We start from the raw sequence: 25,553 nt of genomic DNA on the forward strand, positions 1-25,553 counted from the left end.
TCTGTAAAAAAAAATATTATTCATTACAATCCATATTTAGAAACATATTTTTGGTAGCAGGTCTGTTTGCTGTTTTAATGTTAAAGCTTCAATTAATTAATGTTGTTCGAGAAAAAATAGAAAATGATTACTTTGTTAGTAGTTTCGTCGTTTTCTTCTTAGGTTTTTCTGTTCTTTAGTAGTGAAGTTTTCTGTACTGGTAGGAGATAATATGCAATACATATGTATGAGTAATTTGTCCTTTTTACTAACTGTGTAATTTTAGCAGTTCCTTTAATTAAGTTACATTTAGTTACTTACTTTCAATCCTCTTAATGGTAGGTTGAATCTTAGTTTTCTTGTAGGCGTCGTCAAATGTATCCACAGTATTCTTTCCTGTCTTCTACTTTTCTCAGGTAATTTGTTTGTTGGATGTAATTGTTTATATAGTGTTTTGGAGTTACTAATTAGTTAGCTATTGGTGAGTTTATGTTTGTACTGTTTTGATTCGTTGGTTTGTATTTTCGAAAAACTGTTGGTGTAATTAATTACCATATATGGTAAACGCTAATTAATGTTGAGCATACATACCTTTATATAATATGTTAAAGAAATAATTTATAAATGTGTAAATAAATTTTTTTAATGTGAAAATATTTTTATTTATAAATAGTTGTGAAATTTTATTTTTTGTAGTGCTAATAGTAATTTTTTAATGTTTAAAAGTGTTATAGAATAATAATAAAATTGTTCGATATTGCTTAAATAACGATATTATTGTAGTCGATATTTTTACTCTCGATATTTTTAACGTACTGTTTATAAATTTTAATTATCGATATTTAAATATTGCGATATATATGTGGTCGATATAATTGATATCGATGTTTATGTATTGCGATATTTAATTTTTGATATTTGTGTATGTGATTAAATAAGTATAGGATGTCGATATTTTTGATGTCGATTTATTTGTGTCGATAATTTTGTACTACGATATTGTGTCTTTCGATAATATGTCATAGATTCATTAATAATAAGATGTCAGATTTAGTAATGTCAGCTAAATTCACAGAACATGATTATTTACAGGGTTCATCAAATTATGAAGAGTTATATTGTTATAATCATTTTGGTCATCACTATTTGCATAAATCTGCTCAACCTAGAAAAGTTTTTAATTATAATCAATGGGAACATTGTGCAACACCGCCTAAAGGCAGCTCGAAAACATTTTATGAGAAATTTCCATACTTCTCAGGGTTTAACAACAGTGATGCAGAAACGTTTTATTTTAAAATATTAAATAAGGCAGGAATGAAAACAATGTTGACAAATACTAAATTGATGTATTGTGAAACATTTTATGAAAAAATTACTACATTTGGTTTTGAATTCTGGAAAAACAACATTGAAACAAAAACCATCTGGTGTACAAAAGAATGGCAGGTCCAAGGTTTAGAAGCATTATTTAGAGCCTGCATGATCCCAGAACAATTATTATTCCTGAATGACACCATTCAGCAAACAACCTGTCTTGGTTTAGCCAAGATAAAAGACTTAAATAAACCGTCTATTCCAAAGCCCATACCTGATAGTAATAGCACTACAGATGTGGAGATAGACGTATCCCATATTTTACACCAAAACAGAACAAATCCTGATTGGAAAAAATGGTTGGTCTGGCCCACAGACACAAATAAGTGTCAAGATAGATTCCTGAACAAACCACAGGGGTTTAAACAGACCAGGCCAGACCCTAGATACTCCCAGAGACAACATCCAGGGATAGTTACAACAAACAGTGTAGGGAAACTCTGCCTTGAATGGCTACAGAAATCCACACTGGCTGAAATTAAGCAACACTTGACTTTACTTAAAGACGGTGCTGACTTGCGTGATTTCACACTGGCACCACGCAAACAGCGTCAAAAATGTTTCATATACGCCAGTATATACGCTGCTTACAACGAGGCTTGGAAAGTAACACAAATTGAAACAGCTGAAAAAATACGAGAAATTGATCGTATTAATTTGGAAAAATCACTTTCTGTAGTGGACAAGGGTTAACGACTCTGTCCTCCAGAATATATTCACTGGACAGCATTGTATCATCTGCTATTGATATAATAGAGCAGGACTTACTAATGTTACAACATGGTCAGTCCCAATTACGTTCTATTGTACAGCTTGGCTGGACGTTGCAAAATCTGCGTTCAGGCTACGTTCCATGGCGTTTAATCAACGTAACGTCATTATTCTCTATCTTTAACCTTACTGATAAACAAATCAGTTTGGCAGAAAAAGGAGCAGACTACACGATTCTGAGCATTGAAAAACTTGAGAGATTACCATTGACAATGTCAGAGAGACCTGTCATTGAATGGGTAATACACGGGACGATTACAATCCCAATAACAACTTTCCAGTTTAAGTATTGCCAAAAATATATACCAGCAGGCCTGTATGAAAGGTTGGGTAAAGGATACATCAAGTCAATATGGAATTTGCCTTATACACACAAATGTTATAGTCAAGGAAAAAAAGAGGTATTTCTTAGTGGTAACAATTGTAAAAAATCACTAAGTGGTACACTCCTGTGTCTGCGAAGGGTTTTCAAATAACCTTTCATGTCACCTGCACGGCACTCCTGCAGCACAGATAGAGCCATTTTTCAGACAGCTTTCCAACGGCAGCTACGTTCTAATAAGTGACCACAGCTGTTGTGGCATGGTGCCAGGAAAAGCCTATCTCGTGAGCGTTAGTTCCATGGTCACTTGCTGTATGCAAGTATTGTATCCAAACAGCAATCCAGACATGGAGGCGGCAATATGGCCTCGTTTGAATAATGTAAATGTAAATGTATTTCGATTTATATAGCGCACGATTCACCCAGGGGTCTCAAGGCGCTTGCTTAGGGAACCCGTCCTGGTATTCCCCTGTGAGAGAATACCCCGGCAGGGTATTTACAAGTTGAAAGCCAGGCATCCCGCCGCGAGGGGCTGTAGTGGAGATTAAGCAAGCTATTGCCCAGAGTCGCAGAGTGTGACCCCGTGAGTCGAGTAGGCACCGGAGCGAGAATTGTAGAGTCCGTGGAATTTTTGAGCCCGAGACCCGCCGAGGCTGGGAATCGAACCCTGGTCCACGGCTGATCTCAGCTTCCGGGTCTGCCGCCTCTAACCACTGAGCCACACTTCTCCTTCTATTCGAATTGATACTTTAAGCAGAATGAAGTCTATTCTTTTACAGACAACTGTGCCTTTAACCTCGTCCAAAGAGACATATGATCTACAAGTTGCAAGGACAGCAGCAGAAATACATTCCCTATTATCAACAAATTGCCCCGTACATTTCGTAGAAATGTTGAGCCAAATTTTAAACATGTCTGATACCAGTGGCATCGCACATGTATTTAAGACAATTTTTTCGGGACTGTTAACACCCTTTGAAACAGTTCTGGGCATCTTTCCGAATTTTGTCCATTCTGTCTTCGGCGGTCTGCCTCTACTTTTGGGACTCGTAGCAGAAATTTTATTTTTCATCCTTCTGCTCCGATATGGCAAGCGAAGCCACAGACAAGACTCCAGCTACAATGGAAGAAACGATCCTAGCTATACGCTACCGAGACCAGATAACTAAAGTCCTCGGATTGGTATAAGAGATCTAAGTGCAACCTGGTTTCTTTCATTCAGACCTATCTGGCAAGATTGCTTCGATGTCTGCTATGTGGAGAAGAATGTGTGTTGGACGTCTGTCTTACACTACCATCAGCAGTACCAATGGATACAGATACCTTGCTAGGTCCGGTAACGACTCATGCATCGTGTTGTCCCCAGCGGTTACCGATTCTGATGACGGCCTTCGTTGAGACTTCACCACTACGATTAGGTGGCGGTGAAGTACGAGAGGAAAGCAGCACCAAACAGGTACAACCTTCTGTGAGCATTGCTGATCCTGACATCGATGATAGCAATCATTCTCACATATGCACAATTTCAGCATTTTCGAACTTGGTCGAACTTTCACCTGATGTTGTAGACCCATTTTTTGCAAGTCTGTCTGAAATGATGTTTTCCCCGGAACAAAAAGAATAACTTTTAAAACAACGAGCACACAGCGTTCCCTGAACTCTGAATTAGGCCTTCAGTTTTGATAAACACAACTACTGAAAACAATTGGAACTATTTTTTCCCTTGAGAGCGAAATTATTTTTTTCCGCTTCCAAAATATTTACCCTTTTTCTGGCACAAAGTACTCTGCTTAAAGTAGAACTATTCTTAGAGAACAGAGCTTCTATTTTAGGAACTCTAGAGACAATATTTTACCTCAGTCTCTAGCACATGTACAGCATTTGTATAAATATGTGATGGAATGGTCTCGACCTTCTTTTCTGTATTCAGAGCCATTTCATGTGTAATTTTCGCAATTCATTCAGCTGATATATATTTGCATTTAACTGAATGATAACACTGTTTGAAAAGCGTACAGTACCAATACTCATTTTTCATGTATTTGCCATATACCATTTCAAATGCAATTTATGTATTTTGGGGTGGGTTGGAAAACACACATGCATCAGTATGTTTAATATTGCTTAGTTTTTAGTAATGATGGACATTAATTCGTGGAGTGGGTGTTGTGTTTCTATCTAGGACCCTAATTCGATATTCCCGATTTATGCCCCTTATGTGGCTATAATAAATAATATCCTTATAAAGGCATAAGAATCATATCCATATTTAGTAATAGCCCATGCAGCCCAAATATGGCATGTCTACTCCCCTAGACTCCTAGAAAGTACAACGCGTTCTTTAAACAAACCAAGCCTCCAGCAGCCCGGGAAATCCCCCTGCTCTTGTTTTGATTTGCACAAGAACTCCTAGAGTTAGAAAGAACTGTTAGTTCTTGGTGACGTCTTATGTCCAACCTTACGTCAAACCCGGCACCTTTCAGGTATAAATATACCAACGTTGCCTTAAGCAAACACACGGTGGTTTGGAGCAGAGCGGCTATCTACTTGCCCGGAAGCCCAGCTGATGCGAGGAGCCGAAGGAAGCCGCCCTTCCCTTTTGACGCACTGAGAAAGACGCTGTCTTTTTCTCCAGCCGAGAAAATCCAGCTCCGGTGTTTCCAGCCGCCCTTGCAGGTTGCTGGGATATCGAGTCCTGAGAGAGAGATACAAGACCTCCTTCATTCTAAGAACCAAGGTACGGAGCTGACTAAACCCTTAAGAGAATTCTTAATCCAGATCCTTGGCAAAACCAACTTAACTTAAACTGCAACTTACTTACTCCTTCCCACGTATTAGGCTTAGGTCAGGTACACCGGGGTAGGCGTAGATTAGAAGCACCAGTTGAGGATGTTAGTCAATGTATTTATGTATGTATATATTTTATCCATTTTAAAGTATCATATTGCTAAGAAACCATATCAATGCTTTTACAGTATTATTTCATAATACTCCTTTTACTGTACGCACTTTACTTTATGTTAAGTATTGCAATTGTGGCAATTCATTTCTCTTGCATGAGAAAGAAGACTGCTCAATAAATAACACCTTTTATTGAAAACGCCCGTCTCTCTATTTCTCTGCACTCTGGTGAAACTAAGTACGCACAATTGACTGAGTGAAATAATTGTCTATTGTTTTCACACGGCTCTAGAGATACACTCTTTATTCTGAGGGAGCAAAGTTGTCATGTTATATGGTTGTCAGAAGCTAATCCCTTCTTGTCTATCCAGGGAAGTTAAACTCCTCCTTGTTTACTCGAGAAAGTTTCTAGTGACCTCTGAGCTAGCTGGCAAAACTAATTAAGTCTAATATAGTCAGTAGAGACCTAGTCGACCTCAGTCCTACGTCTACACTGCTGTTTATAATATTCCAATGCGCAGAGCCTATTGGGAATATAGGAACTACACTACAAAGCTAGACTAGCCAACTCACAGGGAGGAGCACCTCTGGGTGCAGTAGTGGCTTTCTGGGGACACTTAGGATCCCCTATGAATTGGCCCACCTGACCACAAGCAAAACATGCCCTGGCACCCTTCTAACCAGGTTTACCTGTAGGGATCCATGGCTTCCTTTCAGTGGAAGGTTGGTAAACTTCTTCTGTTTACCCTTGCCCCCGCCACTCTTCTGCTGGGGACCCGTTCCCAACTTTGGCAGAGTCTCCCACATTACTTTTGTGGACCCTGGTACTGACCCAGCGGTCCGCCTCCACAGCAAGCTTCCTGGGGTCAGTCATCTTACTATCAATCAAATGCTGGCATAGCTCTGCAAAACAACTACCAGACAAGAGCTCCCGTGCAACTAAATCATACAACCGCTTCAAGTGATTCACCTGGCTACCATTCACCCAACCATCCAGTGCTCTGCAAAAATAGGACACATACCCCACCCAAGTGCTTGTCACTAGATTCTTACAGTTCCTCAACTTTTGTCTGTACAGCTCTGGAGTCAAACCATACCTCCTTACAAAGGCTTCCTTCATGGGGGCATAAGACATCTGATCCTCAGTGGGTAAGTTTAGCACAGTTTCCCTCCCCTCAGACAGGAAGCGGCTAAACAACCCTGCTCCCCAGTCTCTCTCAGGGATTCTGTAAGACCTGATAGCCACCTCATAAGCTTTGAACCACTGACCAATGTCCTCCTGCGTTGTGAAATCCTTAATAACCTCCTTGGGGATGTATAACTTCCCTTCTACAGGCACTGATGGTGCGCTGCCACCATGGGATTGGACTCTATGCTCTTTGCCTTTAGATCCGGCTCCCTCAACCCCCTTTCATGCTCCAAGAGAATCTTTTTCTCTTCCAGGGCTAATTTTTCCATCTGAAACGCCAACTCCCTGTCCTCTTTCTTCAGCTCGTGAACTCCAATTCATACATCCTGGTTTTCTCCCTATCCTCCAGCTCTTCTGCTGGAGACAACCCCCTTTGAAGAGACATTGCTACCCCCCTGGGAAGGTACCCCCCCAGGCAGACCCAATAGCCCATCCTGCTGTCCATTTAAATTCTCCAGCTCCTCCATAGGCTGATATGTATGCTCGCTGGCATACCTTGACTCCAACCAGGCCATCAGTGCCTTTTGGAGTTTCTCCTTCCTGAAGAGGCCTCTTAAAGAGATTTTAAACGTTTTGCAAATAGCGTTCAATTGAGGCACAGTGTAGGTTTCAATCCTATCCTCCTCAAACTCAAGTCCATGGATGCATTTGATGCTGGCTCTGACATGTTGAAGTTTGGGAGTTCTCAGTTGCAAGAAGAAAAAAAAATCCCCCCAAAAAAGTTCCACCAAATGTATGTGGTGTGGTCACGTAATGGTCTGCAGTATACTAATAGTGGACACCAATTAATGCATGTAAGACACAAATGCAAGTCCAGATCCTCACCGCTGACCACCAATGTTAGAAATGGGGGTCTCTAGTTGGCAGAGCTAGGTACATTTATCCAAGTAGGGACCATTCTTCCTAGTCAGGGTAAGGTGGATACACTTCTAAAATAACCCCTGCTTACCCTGTCTCAGAAGCAGTGTGTAAAGCCTTTGTGAACACATACAGTAATACAGTAAAACACTGCAAATGGACACCACACCAGTTTAGAAAAACAAGTAATCTTTATCTGAACCAAACAAGATAAAACAACAAAAATCCACAATACAGTAATAGAAATCTAACTTTCAGGTGGTAAAAATAGTTCAGTTGAAAGCAAATTGAAGATGCAACACTTTTCACACAAAGTACCTTGGATGCGTCACGCATAAAACAAAAAGGGCCGCAGGGAAGGTGATGCGTCCCCAAGGTCCAGCGATATCCTGGGCGTGCCTCCTCTTCCTGGACGCTGAGAAAGCTTTTGATAGGGTGGATTGGTTCTTTCTCAGAGCGGTCCTGCTGAAGATCAGGCTTGCACCCATCATGATATCCTGGATAATGGCATCCTACTGCCCCCACCACAAAAATCAGGGTCAATGGTCTTCTCTCCCCTCCCAGTGCACATCCACACGGGCACCTGACAAGGATCTCCACTCTCACCACTACTCTTCGCCCTAGCAGTGGAACCTCTGGCAATAACCATTCGTCGGACATCTAACATTAAGGGTATCTCCGTTGGTGGTGACGATCACAAAGTTGCGCTATTTGCGGATGATCTTCTGTTCACTTTGACCAATCCCAGTGATTCCTTCCCTGCCCTGATCTCGCTTCTTCATACTTTCGAACAAATTTTGGGCCTCAAGATTAACACTACCAGGTCACAGACATTGAACTTAACACTTTCGCCACAGGAGGCCCTGCAGGTGTAGTCACTCACCCCGTTCCAATGGGTGACCCACACGATCCGATATTTGGGCCTCAACGTGACTACTTCACTGGCAACATGGTCTCAAGCTAACTGGCCAGAATGCCGGCGCTCTGCCTTGGAGGATCTGAGGCGATGGAGGTCACTCCCTATGTTGTGGCTTGGTTGACTTGACACGGTAAAGATGTTGCTACTACCAAAAGTGCTTTATCTATTTCAAACTCTTCCCACACCCATTCCCCAAACAGCTATCACAGCCCTCCAGAGGGATGTGAGCTCCTTTATCTGGGGAAACAGTCATCCGCAGTTCTCTAATATGATACTCATGCTACCCCGAGATCGGGGGACTTGCCTGACCTAATCTACTTGTTTACTATTGGGCGGCGCACTTCCACTACATCTCGGAATGGGTGGTTCACGAAAGTGGAAAACATTGGTTTCATATGGAAAGGGCGGTGGCATTCAGACCACTTTGGGATCTGTCCTGGTTGCTGAAAAGGCTAAGACCATGCAGTGCCTACATTGCCACCCCTACAAAATCAATCCTGGATATATGGGAAAAACTTGCTGTCACCGGGGGTCTCACCTCCTTCCCTTCTCCCAATACCGTGTTGTCTTGGAATCCCAACTTCCCTCTGGCCCTACAACCTCACTCCATCTTAGACTGGGGGGAAGGGGAATGTTGCATTATCAGTGATCTCTTTGAGGGGGAAACCATTCAGACTTTTGACCAACGCACACAAGACTATTTCCTCCCCACCACGACACAACTACAATATTTTCAGCTCCGACATTGGCTGCTCACACCCACCAATATACAAGGGGCTACGCATCAGCTCACCTCCTTGGAGACTCTTGTGCGCTCCTTTGATGGTTGTGGGGGATTATCTCGTGTACATACTAGATCCTACAACACTCTAATCCTATGCCCCTCCATCCTTACCCAACACAGTGGCACTCAGACATTCCCAGATGCCATCCCCTTGGAACAATGGGAACAGCTTTGGCATGACATCCCACTTTGTTGATGAGCCCTACACCTTGAAGTCACTTTCCATCGTGATGGCAGGGGGCGTGGCCTTGTACTGCTGCCGCTACACTGCCCTTCCAGGCAACCGCGGTATTTAAACCACTTCAGGTATCGCAAGTGCTTTTGATCCATTCCCGGCTGGGTGAAGGGTGTTTGTTTGCATCGTTGAATACACTCTCAAAAGGTGAGCACCTCCAAGACCGTAAATCTTGTTTTTCTTTTCGCGTCAATGCGGAACCTTGTCCCATATAAGCGGAGGTTGTTAACTATTGCGCCTCGCTTTCTTTCCTAGACGGAGACATGGTTGGGTTGGACTCTCTACCCCATCTGCCCCCTAAGTTATCGGCGAGACACTTTTCTTTTCCTTTCCTGTTACAGCAGCCATGGACAGGTCGTTTTGAGGGAACGTACTTAGGTTTTGAATATCTTTTACCTCTTCTCAGCCTACAGAACCAATTATACTTTGCCCAACCGGAGAGGGGTGAGATATTTGTCGTCCTGCATCTTTTTCATTTGGGCTCATCTGCTTGAAAACCTTATCTGGCTGTTGTTGTATCTGCTCCTATCAAGTCCTGCAAATTTGCAGTGGTAAGGACTTTCACTACCTTCTTATCTCATCAGCTATTTCTAAGGTATTCGCGTGCAATGTTGACCTCATTATATTCGTGTTGATCTGCCTCTAACAGGTCCTTTTTGTACATAAAGTCTTGTTACTGGCCTTAATCAGTTCCTCTGTACTTGCGTTCAGGTAGTTATATAGTTTTTCTGTATTAATTATGCACTGGGAGTTTATCTAATTAAACCTTTCTATCTTGTTTGACATTAAGTTTCATCACTGAATTTTGGTATTTCTATCAGGCCTATATCTCTTTATCTTCCTATTCAAAATCTATGCTCACTTATTGGGTGGTTGGATTGATAATTTTCTACACTTCTCATCTATATTTCTTGTGCACACTGGTCCCGTAAATCATGTTTTAGCCATTGAAAAAAACTTTTTCCCTGAAGCTGAGCCTTTTTCGCTGACTAAAAGAGCTTGCATTCTATTAATTTATATATTCACTATATATATATATATATATATATATATATATATATATATATATATATATATATATATATATATATATATATATAATTACATTGTTTGCATATTATTTATATTTTGTATTCCTTACATTTTTCTTTTACCTTAGGTACATCCTACGACCTCTTTTACGTATATACCCGCCCTGAGGAAGGTGAGACCTTTAATAGGTCGCACACTGAAACGCACGTCAGCACTGTCTATAAAATCTTCTATGGACCATATGAAACTTATAATTTCATCTGCTCATCTTTATTGTCTAATTTTGAACATCAATCGGATGATACATAAAAAAAGATCCCTGTACGTAAAAACAGTTTGGTTTATGATACAACTTTTCCTGACAATTGTGGTCCACTTTTTAAAACATTGCCTTTATCCCTACTAGTATGACTGGATTCCTGAGCTTCAGGACGGATGAGAATGTGTGTTTATGAGTCTGTCAGTATGAATGTTTGAATGAAAGGGTTGTTGGGATGTTACTTATTTTGCTTGTTGACTATTTATGTATGAAAATATATGAATCGACTATAAATACATTTTGATATGTTTTGAATTCATGACTCTTGCATGCCTTTGTCTATAGGCCAGCTTCATGGGAGCTTATGCATTGGCGATGTTTAGGGCCCTTTGACCAATACAGATAGAGAATTTCTGTACCATTAGTTTGTGTTTCTCTCTCCCTTGTATTTCTACCTTTATCCAAAGTCAGGGGGCCCCCTCTGTTTGAGTGGTACGACATTCCTAGGATTTATAGAAGCATTTCTCAGCCCGAAACTGCATATAAAGTCATGGCCCACTGGTATTACACCCCATTCCGGTTGCAGAGAATGTTCCCTACCTCCTCACCTTTGTGTTGGCGATGCCACTCCATCATGGGCTCCTTCATCCATAGTCTGGTGGTCATGCCCACTCGTCACTCTTTTTTGGAAGGAGGTGCTGAGCCACATCAAAGACACAGTGGGGTTCCCCTTACCGAGCACGCCACATGTAACCATCTTAGGGATCTGTCCCCAATCTCTCAAAGCTATGATGCACACTGACTGGCGCCTAATATTGCCATGCTGGAGGCAGCAAAACAAACTATCGCCTTGAAGTGGAAAAAACCCTCGAGCCCGCCTGCCTCACAATGGAGCTCTTAACCTGTCGTATCACGCAGTCTGAAACCAAATTTACACATGTATGGCAACCACTGCTAGATCACCTCTCCAAACAAGAACACTTCCACTTCACCCCTCCTCCTTCGCGCTCTGCAGCTCTTTGAATATATTCTTCTGCCCCGCAGGGTTGATTCCTCATAATGAACCGACCCACCCTAGCATAGGCGAGGGATCCTCTATTCAACCCCTCCCTCCCTACTACCGCTGCCTAACCCCTCGGCTTCCACCTTTGTAACCATTCTTGCCCCCTCAGAACATGGCTAGACTTTAAGCGTCGACCTTCATGGGCCCCACTTCTCCTTTCTCTTCCCCCCTTCTTTTACCTGTTTTTCTTAGTTATTCTGTTTCATGGGGCATAAAGGGAATCCTGTTTCTAGATTACAGCCCCTTCTCTAATCTAGGCGGTGCGACCACACTATATGCTGCACGCTGCATAATGTTTTTATGCCTCACTCCCTATATCCAGCAACAATAGACCCCTAATAGCAATAATACCATGGGGACTAGTGAGAATGCTAAAAATGTAATGGCGACATATAGGAGGCCAAAACAACATTACTGAGAGCAAAATGTTGCCCTATACAACCGCACGATACGTTTTTACTTTATTAGGCTGGCTCACAGCAAGTGTTGGTTCGATCTGTATACATAACTCTCTGAAACATGGAGCACTCCCCTGAGTCCAATGGAAATTACTATATGTACATTAACACTGTACTTTGATAAGATCACCCAGGGCATTGAGGGCAACTAGAGGCGTATTGACAGGATCAGCCAAGATATTAATATGCTGTACAATTGACAATAATGATGAAAGTGTGATAAATGTGCTTACAGTTATTTGAAAATAATAAAACAGATTTTTTTTTTGATAATCAGCTTTATTGAATTTTTGATCAAACCACAAATTCACATTGGCATCGAAATCAAGCACAGTATTTAAAAACAAAAAATACTGTATTGAGCTTTTTTTATTATACTACATCTTGTATAGCTCATGGGCCTCAAAAGCACTCTGAGACCTGAAGATGAGTTCATTATTTATTTATTCATTCCTTCCACCTTCTGAACAATGCAGACAAGTGTATGCTACCACTCGCATATCTAACAAATGTAATATACGTCTTCTACAAAATACATACATGAGGACCAGTGCACCACAGAGAAGCTAGCTGTAATTACGTACAACAAACATCACAGCAGTAAGTAATATGGGCCAATGCACCATAAAAGACTACATACCTTTTCTCTGAGTCTCGATTCTTAAACAACCCTGCCTTCTGCAGCAGATCCAGTTCAATAAACTAAACAAACTAAAGTTCACCACTGTTAGAAATGGTGATCTCTAGTTGGCAGTGGCTTGCATCCTCTAAAAGTAGAGACCCTTCCTTCTAGTCAGGGTAAGGGAGTTACACACCCAAGATAATCCCTGCTCACCCCCTTGGCACTAGCAGTCAGGCTTATCTCAGAGGCATTGTGTAAAGTATTTGTACATAAACACACAGTAACATAGTGAAAACACTACAAATGAACACCACAACAGTTTAGAAAAATAAGCACTCTTTATCTAAAACAAACAAGATCAAAACTACGACAATCCAACATACATAAATCTAAATATCGCTTTTAAAAAGGTTTAAGCAATTCTGTCCATTGAACTCTATGGATGCGTTGATTTTAACACAAAGTACTTTTGATGCATCAAAATCCAAGACGTAAAACAGCTGCAAAGGAGGAAAGCATCAGAAAACATAGCAATGCGTCGGTTCCCGAGTCCCATGTGAATGGAGGCGTCATTTCTGCTGCACGCAGGACAAATGTTGCGTCGCTTCCTTACTGCAAGGAGAAGTGTAGGAAGGTGGATATCTGACTATATGGTTACCCCCACGTTTTGCCTGGTGTTTTGCTGGTTTTCGACTTAGTTGGGCTGGGACCCTGCTATTCAGGGCCCCAGTCTATCTGCTTTCACAATAAAATGGACTCCATGTACTTTAGGTGCATACCAGATTGGTTGCTGGGTCACCCTTGTGAGCCCCTGTATAGTGTACCCTATGTACCCAGGGCATAGGTGCACCCTAGGCCTACCAGGGGGTGCAGCATGTATTGTGCCACCTCTGGTTTGCCTTCCAAACTGACACCACAGGTCTGTACTTAGAGCCTGGGTAAGGTAGTGTAATCACCCCTTACTTAGATATAATATACCTATATCTATATATAGACACATATTAGCCTATAAGTCACTCCTATGGCAGGCCTTGACAATCCTGGAGGCAGAGTGCTTGGTTTTGTGTAAGAGGGTGCCCTAGCATGAGCTGAGCCCCTCTGCAGCTTTTGGAACCATCTCCTTTTAGTTGTTCTATGATATAGCCATACCATATACTCTTAAGTGAATTCTAATCCTCGCGGTTAATGCTCACTTTGGTTTGGCTTTATCAAAACATGTTGTGTAAGGTGTCAAACACCTTGGAATACTGCCCCCCCCAGTCCTGGCGGCGGGGTAGTATTCCACCCTTCTAGAGGGAGAAGACATGTAGTTACTGGTTTACCCGGTTAAAGTTAAACAGAGCCCCAGCATCACAAAATGGATGCTGCTGCCACAGACATGAGTCTGCCCTCCTGCTGTTGGATGAAACTCCAGCAGGGGAGGCTTGAACAATAGGTTTCCTGTCCAGGAAGGTGCTGGCACCTCCCCAGACAGGCTTTAGTGTATTGGGGCAGGGTATGTTGCATTCAGTGAATGCTTTTCAGACACTGCCTGGGGCATTCAAGGTGCCCCATGCATTTCCCACTTCAAACCGGCTGCCTGGGCACTCAGCCCCAGCTCTGGCGTGAAACTGGACAAAGGGGAAGGGGTGTAACCACCCCCTCCCCAGGTCCACCCATAGGAGGGACCTTGGAGTTAGTTCAACCCCTAAACTTACTATAAGTATAGAACCCCAGTCCCTAGGACTTTAGATTACCCTGGATGAAACTCTGCAACATATATCCTGGACCTTCGACATTCCATTTCACCTGAAATATGGAAAACATCTCCCATGTGGTCAAGGAGTGACCACCCTGTTCAAACAGGCACCAGCTGCATCTTTGACGGTCTGCATTGTTGAGGCTACAGCCAGATCCCAAAGAATCAGCGACACAGGACATGGACTTTCAGACATTTCTGATGCTGACCTGTGCTCACAGCAAAGCTGAGACATGTGGCAGACACATGAGACGTGGGACCGGAACTCCAGGACATCCTGTATTTTACAACCTGCACCTACTTCCCAAGGTATCCCAAAGTTGTGCATTGGGGTGCTTGAAGCCCCAGCCACGTGGACCTTTTGCACTGAAGCTCAGAGGCCCACACTCCACGAGTGTCCCGTGGGCCCGCTTTGTGCATTGCAGCTTGATGCGTCTTTGTGTTTCCTAGTCTGTTGGCTAGTGAGCCCCCAAGAAGACCAATCCTTAAAATACTTTGCGTTTCTGGTTGCTCCAAGCTTGCTCCAACTTCTCTGCAAAGGAGAAGTGCCACAGACCTTGTTGGTCTGCACCAAAGCCAATCTTGACATCTTGCGTGGATTGTCTTTGCCAAGGCTTGTTGGGTCCAGTCCGGATACCAATACCGCTGTCAACTAGATCCTTTATGGGACAGCTCGAATCCAGCTCCTGGTCCTCGTGGACACCTCCTGGTCTTCGTGGCTGAAGAGACAAACTTCACCTTTTCACCTGAAATCACCCAACATCTGGTGGCATCTTCCTATCGCCGCCCTGGTCACTGGCTAGTGGCCCAGACTCTGTCTCCTATGCTTTCAGGTTCTTCACATCTCCGATCCACCCTTGGATCCACCCGGACACTTTTCCTCTGGCCACCTGCAGCACTTCTTTGCAGCTCTCCATTGGAATCAAAGACGAAACCCGACACGAAAAGACACCTATGCACCCAGCTTCCCTGGATGAGGTAACACGAGTACTATGGTGCTTCCTTGGGTATTGACTCTCCAAGTGTCCTAGTCTAAAAGGGTTCCATCGCAGTTCACCTCCTTGTACCCTTAATCTTTAAAATTGTAAATTGTTTGTTCTCCATAGAAAGTCAATGGTAACCTGCGGCTGTGTTTATACACTGCACGCGTCTCCCGTGGGCCTCCTACATCCTAACCCTTGGTTGTTCCTAGAAGCCCCAGCGATTCCCCAGGCCCTAAGCCTGCTTTCTATTCCTCGCGTGGTTCTTATACCACTATTTTAGTATATGGTTTGTGAGGCCCCTAGGGCAAAACATATACTGTGCAACTTATCGTATGCTAATTAAGTTCCTTGTATTGTACTTATACCTCTGAACTCATAAATAGTGCAGAGGGGTTGTTTTTAAAATAAATACATATATATTTGATATAGCTTGTGTGGTGTGCTTTTATTTGGTACTCAAGAGATTATAAATGGTAAAACAACTTCCTTAATTCGTCTCCAAGTCTTAGCCTGAAGGCTGCTCTCCACAGCTACCACTAGGATAGCTTTCTATAAGGTTGACTTTATAACCTACCATCAATAAGGGTTGATTGGACTGGTGCAAGGTGCCCACTAGAATGGTGGACATCATATACCAGGCCAACTTCTCACAAGAAGTATTGTGTCGATTTTCAGAGAGGACTCCTTTCTGCGGAGCGATGCATTGGGTCCAGAACTGGAATTGGCACCACTTGGCAGGTTAGAACCCAGCGCAGTGGATTTCAGAGACTGTAGATGAAGTCTTTGATGGCCCTAAGACTTCCAACAGGAGTCAAGCACACACCAACCCTTGAAGAACCTTTAAAAAGCAGGATACAAGAAAGCAAAGTCCAGTTCTTTCACTGCCCACAGACAGAAGCAGCAACTGCAGGCCAGCTCTTCTTCCTGGCAGAGACCTCAGTCCAGAAGTGTTCTAAAGATGGGGAGTTATGGGTCCTAAACTTCTACCCCTTTTGCCCTGTAAAGTAGGCATACTTCAAAGGAAAGTATTTGTTGTACACAAAATCTCGCCTTGCCCTGCTTTGGCTCCAGACACTCTACAAGGGAGTGGAGACAGCACTGTGAAAAGCTGGGCACAGCCCTATTCAGGTGTAAGTGACAACTCCTCTCACCACTCTAGCTCAGGAATGTCTATCATCCAGTGATGGGCAATCAGGATAATCAGGGCACACCTCAGCTCCCTATGTTTGACTGTCTAGAGTGAATGCACAAACAACCCAGCTGTCAGTCTAAACTAAGGGTGGGCGTAGGGTGCGTAGTGGGGCTACGCGAAGCTTCATGAAGTGGGCAGGAAGCTACCCCCACCCACACACTTCACGTAGCCCCACTACGTGCCGCCTGCCTCCCTCCCGCCTTCTTCTACATGCCTAATGTGATTTAAAAAATAGTGTAAAAAGTAAATTAAAAGCACTTACCTGATATGCGGCGTCCCGGGGCTCCCTCTTCTGTTTCGCGTTGACTTCTTCCATCCAAAGCTTTTGGATCGAAGAAGTCGGCGCGAAATAGAAGAGGGAGCCCCGGGACGCCGAATATCAGTTAAGTGCTTTTAATTTACTTTTACACTATTTTTTAAATCAAATTAGGCATGTAGAAGAGGGCGGGAGGGAGGCGGGTGGTGGGCAACTTCGCTCTGTCCCCGGAGTGTGCGTAGTGTTGCCTACACGAAGTAGACAACACTACATGCTCTCCGTGGATGGAGCGAAGCACTGCGCCCAGGGTTAGTCTAAACCAGATGTCGATTCCACAGGCAGGCAGAGAGACAGGAAAATAAAGCAAGAAAAATCCCACTTTCTTAAAGTGGCATTTTCAAACACACAATTTTACTAAAAGATGTATTTTTAAATTCTGAGCTCAGGGAGCCCAAACTCCAAATCTCTAACTCTTCCCAATTGAAAGTTACGTTTGTAAGATATTACAAGGCAGCTCCAATGATAACCTGTGGGAGAGATAGCCCTTCCCAAAGATATGATGAATGGCCTCCTTGAATCCCTCACCCGGTTATGGCATCGCTGATGGACCTTTGGAGTTCATTCAGACCAGGTGTGGAAGCGACTCCTCAGTATGGAACTGAGAGCGAGACCGGGGGACCCTGGACATCCTCACAACTTTTCAGAGAGAGAAGCGAGGCTGGGAAGAGGCTTGCTTGGACTTCTTGTGTTTTTTCTTTACCCGAAGACTTGGATAGTGATGATGATGTGACGCTGTCCTGGTGTCAAGCAAATGACACACAATTGATTGAAGGAATGCAGAACAAATCAAAACATTCACCTCCAGTCAAGAGATCTGGGTTAAATCCATCATTCTTTTGCTCACTATGCCACCCAAGTTTAGACCTGACCATATGCAAATCAGTCTTGACCCTGTGCCTCATGGGAACAGTCCAGCCTGAACTGCCAAGTCCTAATGTCAAGACCTGGATCGAGTCCATCTCCTCAACTTTGAGCGGGAACAGGCCTTCTGTGTCTTCCTCAGGTGTTTGGTGATATACAGCTTGGTTTCGCTGTCACAGATCGCGTTTGGGTTCATCTGTGTTTTATAGTACAAGGTAGACCTGGGTTTACCTAGGAACCTGTGGTTTCTAATAATTTATCAAGTACAGTGGTCCTTTTGGTAACATTAAAATCTAAGAATAATGAAAATATATTGTGAAACGCATTAATAATGAATTACGCCTAGATAAAAATAAACATATAAATGGGATTATCAAATAGATCATTGTCCCTTCAATCTGCCTCACAGCTCAATATGCCAGCATAAACAGGCAGTCAGCTTAATAAAATGCGGCCTCTTAAAGAATGAGGATTGCCTCCTGATTTCCCAGATTTCTGCCAGCCGGCAACTCCCTTGGCTGATGCATCTACATCATCTTCGTTTCCAGCTATATTTCCTTATGCAACCACTTACTGCCTCAGGCCAATACAAACATTGATTCACACGTGTATTACAATTGCTTGAGCACCGAGCATGTTTTTCACCTCACTGATAGTCCCATTTATAATGTGTTTGTCCTTTGTCTATGTCTAATTTATTATTAAAACATTGCGGGTTAATATATATTGTCATTATTCTTAGATTATTACTATTACCATAGTGTCCACTACCACTGTGCTTTATAACTTTTTGGGTTCATCAAGGCACACTGCCCGCATGTTCTGGCTTCGTTGCCCGAACCAGACACCAGGAGCAAACCTTGGGGGGGCAGGGAATCCCTTGCACTGATATTTTGTGCAGTCCCTATCAGGCTTACACACTGTAGTTTTAGGAGAGGACATTGTCCCTTGCACACTGGAAAAATATGTTGTTAAAAGCTCATCAATTGATCAGAAAAAAGCAGGAGTTAGCACAGGATCTGCGTAAGAAGGCGCAGAAAGAAAGGAACTTATGCCAGCGAATTTGAGTAGTTCCTATATGTGGTTTTAGCCATCACTTATGGTGCAGAGTCCACCCACAGCTGCATGGTGCCACCTATCGGCATGCAGTCGCTATGCTGAACAAGGATTTGAAATGCAATAGGTCTCGCATTATTAAAGTTTGAGCTATTGGCATTGCTAGTAATAATGCAAAGCCAATAGCCAGAGCTATTGCATTGCAAATGTTGTTTTTTTTGCATGCGCGCTGCTACAGGCTCGACCTAAAAATTAGCTGAAACACTGGCGAGGATAGAGGGAGATGAGTGAATAGAAGGCATTAGTGACGAGGCAGTGGGGATACAGAAAAAAGCATTGTGCAAGGACGAGAGAGAGAGCGAATGGCAGTTGAGGGGAGGCTCGAAAACGAAATTGTAGTGAGACAGCTGCAGTAAAAAGAGTAGAGCGAGGGAGAGAAGGAAGGATAGAAATTAGGCAAGGCCAAAAATATAGGTAAGGATCATCCATCTGGAATTCGGGGGAAGAGGGGTAAGAAATACAGAAATAAGTGAAGGGAGCAACAGCGGAAAGAGTGCTGGTGGGAGGGTCAAACCAAGAAATATTAGACAGATAGATAGATAGATAGATAGATAGATAGATAGATAGATAGATAGATAGATAGATAGATAGATAGATAGATAGATAGATAGATAGATAGATAGATAGATAGATAGATAGATAGATAGATAGATAGATAGATAGATAGATAGATAAATAGATAGTTAGTTAGACAAACAGACAGACATGGGGAGAGGTACCAGAACAAAATATGGTGGTGAGAGCTTCAGAACAAGAATTAGTCTGGAGGCGAGATAGAGAAAGAGAAAACGTGCAGCACATAGAGAGGGGCCAACAAGCAATACTGCAGGAACAAAGGGGGATATTATTAAGGACAGGCGATACATTATCGCCGCTTTTATCGGCAGGAAACTGCCGATAAAGCGGCGATAATGGCCTTGATAATATGCTCTATGAATTCTAATCGAAGCCCATTTTAGATGTGAGAGCATATTATCAAGGCCATTATCGCCGCTTTATCGGCAGTTTCCTGCCGATAAAAGCGGCGATAATGTATCGCCTGTCCTTGATAATATGCCCCACAATGACATCAGTTGATAGACAGTACACATAAGAAAAATATTAAGAGGAGATGACAAGGACAGAGTGATAGGAATGGGAAGAGAAGAAGAAATTGAGGTGGGGAGAAGGAGAGAGAGCGCTCAAAACAGAGCCGATATATAAAAAACACAGCTTAAAGACATTGACAAAGCCAATGTCTTTGGCTAAACACATATAAGGTCCCAAAGGAGAGACCTATTAGCTATGCCAATGCTGGTTACCTGTTGTTTGTGACTTCCGGTGTCATTCTTTAGACATCAGCACGACCAATAACCTTTCTTAATTGTGATACCACGTATCCTTGGACTTCCATGGTACTCACTGGAGGTGGGGGACTCATTGAATTTCAAGCTCTTTGCATATATGTGTAAGGGAAACTCACAAGCACAAATAAGATTGTTCACAATAGCAAAATCCTTTTCGAATTGCGAAAAAAAAGGTTTTAAGCTTATAAATCGCATCTTGTAGGTGGGAAGTGGATGTTCCTGCGCGGGAATTCACAGAACTTTTCATGGACCATGTCTAAAAAGTTGCAACAGCTGCAGGTTTCCACGCATAACCTTTGTGAATTCCTAAAATGATTAAATATTCCCCCTTTGTGAATTCCTGAAATTATTAAATATTCCCTCCTGCGAAGTCGTGAATCTGACGGTGGCAGATTTACTAGGTTCTATGCCCCTTTGTTTTTAAATGGTTCCTGCCCAGAATTATCAAAATATTCTTTTGCTGTGATCGCATATTCGATTCAGAAAAGGGGGTCGTGATGAACAGAGTGCCTGAATTAAGCAGACCACTCTTACCCAGTCCAAAGATCAGGGCTTGATCCATCACCGTTTTTTAGCTCACTGCACCATCCCAGCTCAGAACTTGGCTATATGCAAATTAGTCTGTTCCTGTCCCAGTGCATGATGGGAACAGGGCAAACCAAACTACCAAGCCAATTCTTATACTGGGAAGGAAACAAGCTTCCGGGGACCGGTTTCTGCCATTTCAGGCGTCGTCGGCCCGGCTTGCGTGGAAGGGTATACTCAGACATGAGTCCCTTTCTCACTGCTCCATCAGGATTCAAGCAAGCCGGGCCGAAGAGGCTGAAATGCCAGAAACCGGTCCCCGGTAGCTTGTCTCCTTTCTGGTGAAGAATTGGCTTGGTAGTTTGGTCTGCCCTGTTCCCATGATGCACTGGGCCAGGGACAGACTAATTTGCATATAGCCAGGTTCTGAGCTGGGATGGGGCAGTGAGATAAATAACGGTGATGGATCAAGCCCTGATCCTTGGACTGGGTAAGAGTGGTCTGCTTAATTCAGACACTCTGTTCATCACCACCCCCTTTTCTGTATCGTTTTTGGCCACTATAGGTGTGGCAGGGTATACTCAGACATGAGTCCCTTTCTCACTGCTCCATCAGGATTCAAGCAAGCCGGGCCGAAGAGGCTGAAATGCCAGAAACCGGTCCCCGGTAGCTTGTCTCCTTTCTGGTGAAGAATTGGCTTGGTAGTTTGGTCTGCCCTGTTCCCATGATGCACTGGGCCAGGGACAGACTAATTTGCATATAGCCAGGTTCTGAGCTGGGATGGGGCAGTGAGATAAATAACGGTGATGGATCAAGCCCTGATCCTTGGACTGGGTAAGAGTGGTCTGCTTAATTCAGACACTCTGTTCATCACCACCCCCTTTTCTGTATCGTTTTTGGCCACTATAGGTGTGGCAGGGTATACTCAGACATGAGTCCCTTTCTCACTGCTCCATCAGGATTCAAGCAAGCCGGGCCGAAGAGGCTGAAATGCCAGAAACCGGTCCCCGGTAGCTTGTCTCCTTTCTGGTGAAGAATTGGCTTGGTAGTTTGGTCTGCCCTGTTCCCATGATGCACTGGGCCAGGGACAGACTAATTTGCATATAGCCAGGTTCTGAGCTGGGATGGGGCAGTGAGATAAATAACGGTGATGGATCAAGCCCTGATCCTTGGACTGGGTAAGAGTGGTCTGCTTAATTCAGACACTCTGTTCATCACCACCCCCTTTTCTGTATCGTGATCGCATATTCGGCGCACCTCAACAAAAAAAAGCTCTGAGTGACAGCGGCCTACTTCTCGACTGGCGGCTGGGCGGTTGGGGAACCGCAGTGCGCCACATTATGTGGAACACGGTAAAGGACAGGCGAGCCCCTCTCCTCCCGAGTGCCATTCCTCCCCCTGCCCTGTGCTCGGAGCGTTGAATACTTTTCATGGAGGTGACACGCAGAGAAAGCACGCTGCGCCAGGTGGCAAGCTCATTACATGGCTGCTGCTTTTAATCGCTGTTTAAAATGCGATCAGCCAGACATGAGAAAAGGAGTGATTGACAGGGGAAATCTGACATTGTGTGTACAGTAACCGATTCCGCAGAAAGCAAGATGTCCGCTTTATTCCCTAATTAAGAGCGTGAGTTACAATTTTAAAAGCAGATTTAACATCGTCACTCGATCCCGTATCACAGTTAAACTCGTGCAAACAGGAGCTGCATACTTTTATCGCCAGTTATTAAACAGTGGAGAAGAAAAAGGTGTCTTTTTCAGTGCTCTGAAGGGACGTGGTGCTTAGAGTAACAGAAGGACAGTGAGAAGTAGCCATGAAAGGTAGGTCACAAGACACACGAGCAACATCACAAAGCCACCACAGAAACATGAGCCATGTAGGAACAAGCAAGGTGACTCCCTTAAAAATACTCGAAGTGAACGCGAGAACAAACGTTCCATTAAGGGGCATGGAAAGATGGGGGGGGGGCTCGTAAACATGCACCATCATCTTTCACCTTCCCCAAGACCCCTGTGGCCCCAACGCAGTCAAATATAACAGAGCTGTCAACTTTCACTCAGAGAGGAGTGCTTTTAAAATAGAATACACCTCGAATGCAAAGAAATCCAAGATAAACTAATGCTCTGGGGAGTGGGGGCTTTCTTTTGAACTCACGGTAGTCATTACGCACACGGGAAAGGTTGTAATAAAACTAAAATAACGAGTGGTGCGGGCGCACGTGCCACAGCGAGGCATGTGCTTTCAATTATCGCGCCCGTGTCTGGGCACGATAATTGAAACCGCATGATGGCTGGTGCACGTAATAGACACCAATAGAACGTGGGCGGAGCAATGCGCCCACCTTTGACCTATTGCGTGCTCTCTTGGTAAAACAAACGCACACAAAGCCCAATAGCGTTCCCCTAAAGGAAAAGTACACGCTCGCGTGTATGCCATTCCTAGGTCAGCTTCTGAAACCCCATTTTTACCTACTAAATGTCTCAAACTGAGCGAGCAATGCTGCGCACTGCAACGCTAGGCGCGAGACCTAAAAAGCATATGCATCCATTTTGGTATCTGGGATATTCTAAAAGTGAGGAATGCACACACAGAAGTATCCATCAATAAGAGCAATACTGAAATAGATGACCTTGAAGGAAGGAATGAAGGATGCTGGGACGGGCTAAGGATGTATCATAGAAAGTGGAAAGTGCGTGAGGAGGTCAGGAAGTCCCTGCGATATATGTGGAACGTTCTGCATTTTCTGATTGTCTACATAATGCAATTATAGAAGTGTCAAAGTGGTCCGAAATAGTTGTGAGATCGCATGCCAGTGCTGTGCAAAGCAAATGTATTGAAACCCGCTGCTAGGAAGTCCTGCCTGGCGAGATGAAAAGTCTCTTGTGAGCAGTAAAAGCCACCCCTTGCCCATCTGCTGAGGTGAACCCCACACTACGCTGCACATTTATTGTTTATGCTGTAGTGCGCCGAAGCCAGTAAAAGCAGCTGGCAAGATTTACTGTAACGTTTTGTTCCAATAACATCATTTATTGCGGCCCATTTGTTCTCCCAATATGGCACAGATATTGCCGCCAGGGGACTGCTGGAGCGGATAAAGAAAATTGCAGTGTATCAATTTATTGCACAGTCTCTTGAGCTGATTTCATTTGCCGATAATAAGAGGATAAAGGGAAATCAATGGCATGGACCTCTGCCAGGTTCAACTAAAGAGGCAGAGCCCTGTTTACTGTAAGAGGCGGCACAGTGGTGTGTCCGGGAAGCATACCTTAAACAGTAGCAACCCCCTGGATCCTACTGCTGTGAATGAGTGAGCATAAAATTCCTTGTGTGGGGTGGATCTGCACACCAGTAATCAATTATGAAAATAGGTTATGTGGATTCTGAGGAAATCTTAGCGTGCTTACTAGTATGAGGGTTGTGTGCCTGACTCCCTCCTAAATAACAATCATTCAAATACTAGCCCAGGGAGACCCTGGGCTGCTAGAAGCACAGCAGTTGGGCATTAAGCCTCTGTAAATTAAATGGGATTTTTACACATATATTCAGACTTCAATGTTTTCATTTATTTTTCAACAGATAGCATATTTACTCATAAGCAGTGATCATCAAAAATATATATACGCATGTTTCAAAGAACATTCATAATCAATGTCAAACATTAGGCACATGAAAATATTAACAAGACATATTTTCAATTCCTGTGAAATGGTATTAACGGTTCATCAATAATTGGTATTCAAAAACAATAACCAATATCCCAATGCATTTCGGGTTACGTAAAGAACCCTTCTTCAGGGGATTAATTATATACAGTCAAAAATTCAATCGTCCTTGAGTGATTGGTCTCTCAAAGTGCAGATTCGACAGGATCTAAAAGACAACAACATACCAAACTATATTGAGTTTTTCCATATGTACAAGAGTGCATCACAAAAGAACGTTCTGGAGTGAACACTGAGGGGAAAGAGCCAAAGTACACGCCACCAGAAAATGACACCCGTGTCTTACAAAGCAATCAATAAATGTGAGGTACAGAAAATGAGACCGACTCATTAATGAGAAATAATGAGAATTAAACATGCTGCACTCTCAAAGGTGAAAAACAGGCTACAAAACCGTGACGTCAAAAAACATGCCGGTGACAATTTCACCAAGTGAATTACTGTATTCAAATCTCTGCCCTTAAGTAGAAAAGTACTACTTCAATGTAGAAAAATACATACACTCGTATAAACAGTCTCTCATTTATCCAATGGCTTATCCAGCATAAATATCCCTTTCTGTGCCAAAACCTAAACAACAAATAAGTGAGAACCTATTACAACTCTAGTGCAATGTGTTTTAAATACCAGCATGACTCTAACTTCGGAACATATCTTACCGCCAACTTCAAAAACGGGTTCACACGCTGCTCAAAAAGTGGTCGCCCGGCAACATTCTATATGTTAAGAGAAAACTCGTGGTGAGTTTAAGGCTGTAAAGCTGCCGCCCTTCCCAAAACTAACTACTAATACTATGTTCGTGAACTAACCTGCCGCCTCCAGCTTCGGCGTCCTGAATGAGTTTTCCGGTGCGAGTCCGCCCTACCGATCACGTGGTGCGGAACTTGCCCGATAGTTACTGCCTTAATCAACACAAAGGAGGGACAATAGTCACGCAACTTTGTTTTGCCTCTCTATTCATGGCGGTTGTAGTGCGCCCTGCTGC

This window comes from Lissotriton helveticus, chromosome 1_1, assembly GCF_964261635.1.
Source record: "Lissotriton helveticus chromosome 1_1, aLisHel1.1, whole genome shotgun sequence".
Taxonomy (NCBI): domain Eukaryota; kingdom Metazoa; phylum Chordata; class Amphibia; order Caudata; family Salamandridae; genus Lissotriton; species Lissotriton helveticus.